Genomic DNA, 3722 nt, shown 5'->3' with positions numbered 1-3722 from the left:
CAGTACAAAGATTAGCTTAGCAATCCCAAGACGGATAGCCCGAGACATTCTTCTAAGGATTGGAGATTGCATAGCACCTGTTGATCTATACATATTGAAGACCACAGATGACTCATATCCAGTTATCCTTGGATGGCCTTTCTTAGCAACTGCTGGAGCCATCATGGATTGGCCTAACCGGAGAGATTCTTTTGGAATCATCGACAAAGACATCTTCTATGAAGCTACACCACTTAAGAGCAAAGGAGGAAAGCATAAAGTTCAGGCATTTGAACCAGAAGAACTCTGAAGTAATGAAGAACCTGCAAGAGAGAACATGAGGATTTCAAAAAGAACTTGTATTAGGACAAGAACCTATTTGAACTAAGTCCTTTTCTTTGCAAAGTCTAGCTAAGGACTATAAACCAAAGCGCTTGATTGGAGGCAACCCATTTAGATACTTATTTATTTCAGTTTACTTTTTTTTTCTATTAAAGTTTTGTTTTTATTCTATTACAAGCCTTAGTATGCATCAAAAAAAAAAAAAAAAAAAGAAAAGGAGCTGACCGCCGCCAAAAAAGGTTCAGCCGCGGCTAGGAAGCATTTTGCCGCGGCCGCGACACCTTGGCTTGCAGTCAGCATCAGTTCGGCCACCCTTGGCCACTTCCACCTCTACCTTGATTCAAATCAATCCAAATTTGATCAAGCACCACTCCACATCAACCATCATCCACCATTCACTATCCTACCATCTCCACAACCACTATTCACTATCCTACCTATTCTTGCATAAGCTCTTGCATTCTGCATTTTTCTTTAAAATTTTTCTTTTTTCGGTTTTCTTAAAACTTTTCAATAGTCTTTTGAGTTTAAAAAGTGTTTTCAAAGGTCTATTACGTTTTGAGGGAATAATGACAAAATGATGATGATAACCAACTTGTTTGTTTCTACACCATCAATTCATAAAAAACTCTTTCAAGGTTTAGTACTAGACTAGGTGGTAGCTAGAGTACTTGGACTACGAAATCCCACCAGAGGACTTCTATTCATGGAGATCTTTTCTGACAGGATACACTAGCTCATTTTACTTGGACCTAATCTTGACATATAATTTTCTCATCAATAATTTTAGGAAGGCATCATGATATACATCTAGGACATCTTCACCTAATTGTCATCACTCTTTAGTGTCCTAGATTGCCAGTTCATATTTAGCTGGTACCTTACCCTTAACCCAAACCTTTATGTTCAAACGTCATGGATTCTCTCTTAAGTTTATATCGACATATATGTGCAAAAACGCCGGAGAGGGAGGAACAATATAGTTTTCAGTCACTCAAGAGAAATACTGAATGAAACCGGGAAGGAAATGTACAATGCAATCTTAGCAAGCCTCGTGATGCTTCAGAAAGCTCATTCTTAAAGTTAATTTTCGTGCTCCCTAAGACTCTAAGTTAAAAGGCGGTTTCCCCTTTCCAAAAACAAAAAAAAAACAAAAAAAGAGAAGAACAAAGAAAGGAAAGGAAACCAAAAGCCTAAAGAGTCTTAGAAGCCGAAATCATTTGAGCAAAGGCAATAGGTATTCACTTAAGGAGTTATGGATTCACAACTTGGACAAAAATTGAAGTCTGGGGGAGTTATAAGGAGAACCTGAAGAAAGGAGATCAGAAATTTTAAAGCAAGAAGAATGTGATTGGAAATTGTGGATATCAACAGCTCCATCATCTCTTGCTGTTTTGCATAATATCATGTCTCTCCAGAAAAACGGTAACCCTAAACACATCAAGCCTCACCACTAAAAAGCTTTTGATACCTAGCCTTGAATGCCTTGTTTAATATCCTTTTCATGAGAATCACCGAAACCTTTAATGAATATTAAGATCTAGTTGACTGGATTCTGGCATGACAGATTAACGGATTGGTGATGTTTGTATTTTGGTGAGAATTCTCTAGACTTGATCTGATTGATGCATTGTCCATAATTAAGGTCTAGAAGTATGGTTGCTGAAATTTCTGAGTTATCTATGATTTCAGTTGATGATATTTTTCCAGATTGGATCTTGTTTTGTTTGAAGACAAACAAAGTCTAAGTCTGGGGGAGTTGATAACACCGTATTTGTACCGATTTTCACCATTGATTTCAAAGTTTTTAATCAGTTTTAGGAACTCTTATTATGATTTCTCTATATTTGTAGTTTCAAGGCTCTTTTCAGGAAACTTAAGGAAAAAATGGCAAAATGGAAGAAATCCACATTTTTAGCTCATAGTTAGACCGTCAGAAGTTCAGCCTCAAATAAAGATATTCTTCCCGTCTGATCCAGCTCAAATTTGCAGACATTCAAGAGGAGACAACCAGCTTTCCATAGCACCTTACATCACAAAGATCCAACGGGGAATCAAAAAATACATGGAGAACAAGTTGACCAAATTCACTAGTCCCTGAAGACTCTCACTCGCGGCAAACAGGTGTTTTACCTGCCCCGGAAGACTTTCACCCCCAGTGGACCCATGCCGAGCCACAAGGCCCAACATCAAAGCCCATTTTGCCATCCCTCTTCAGAGAAGCCTGATGGGCTTGCGGGCCTAGGGTTTGTTTTTAACAAGCCCGTTGGTCCTTATAAAGTTTTTTATAAAACCCTAGTGTCTGCAAGTACACAGATGTACGTTGTAAGACTTAGGGTGTCGCTCCACAAGGAGGATGTCTAATCTGCGAGAAACAACAAACTGGAAAGTAATCAAAGTCATAAACTCATGGAATTTAGGGTTTTTGGTTAAGAATCCTAAACTAAACCTAATCTAATATTCACAATAAATAAGATGCAATGCATATGAATTATTAAAAGAATATCTCAAGCATATTGACTCAAACTATAGACTCTAAACTCATAGGTGGCGATTTAGACTTCTCCGTTTTACTGTAATCGATGTTTGGTGGCATTTCCAGTTACCTTCTAGGCGATTTATCTTCATCTGTTTTTGGGATCTACATGGAACTAGAATACACATGTGTATGATTAACCAACTCTCGCCATCTTATTCAACTAATCACTCAGATCTGACAATTAAATCTCGTTCTCATACCAGAAATAAGATCATGCATTAGACATTGAATTCGTCTGCTCACATCTTCTTTATAAGTAGCTCTCGACTCCTATAGCGACTATGTTCTTCTGAAGCTAGGTATGGATGATCTGATACAACACTCTCGTGGCTCTGATCGATCCTAGGCTCAGAGAATAGGTCATGAATCTACTCTCATGCAATATGAACAACTTAGAAGAGATGAGAACCAGAATATGGTCTAGAAACATAGAAATCCTAATCCATATGTATGCCTATCGAAAACTCTTCAAACAACTTGACTCTCTAGGACAAATCTGCATGATGCAAGGAATGATAGAATGCAAAAGATGAAACAGAAAAGTTAATAAGATAAAAAGGAGAAAGAACAATGGATCTGGGGAAGAATCCCCATATCCATCGGCTAACCCTAGAAAAACAAAGTTTGGTGGCTCAAAATCTAATTACAGGAGCACACACCAATTTAGAGCTGCTAAGAAATGTATGTTATAGAGTTCTAGGGTCTTCTCATGTCTCATTTCTGGCTTCTCTGAAGAGGAATGGCGGAGAGGGCTTTGATGTAGAGTCTTCGTGACTCGCCTTAGGATGCACTCGGGGGTGAGAGACTTCTACTACAGTCAAAGCTATACTTTTCCCACTTGATCACAGTCCTTCCCGGTGCC

Source organism: Eutrema salsugineum, unplaced genomic scaffold (genome assembly GCF_000478725.1).
Source record: "Eutrema salsugineum unplaced genomic scaffold, Eutsalg1_0 scaffold_18, whole genome shotgun sequence".
In the NCBI taxonomy this organism is placed as follows: Eukaryota; Viridiplantae; Streptophyta; class Magnoliopsida; order Brassicales; family Brassicaceae; genus Eutrema; species Eutrema salsugineum.
Note: the sequence above shows the minus strand (reverse complement) of the source record.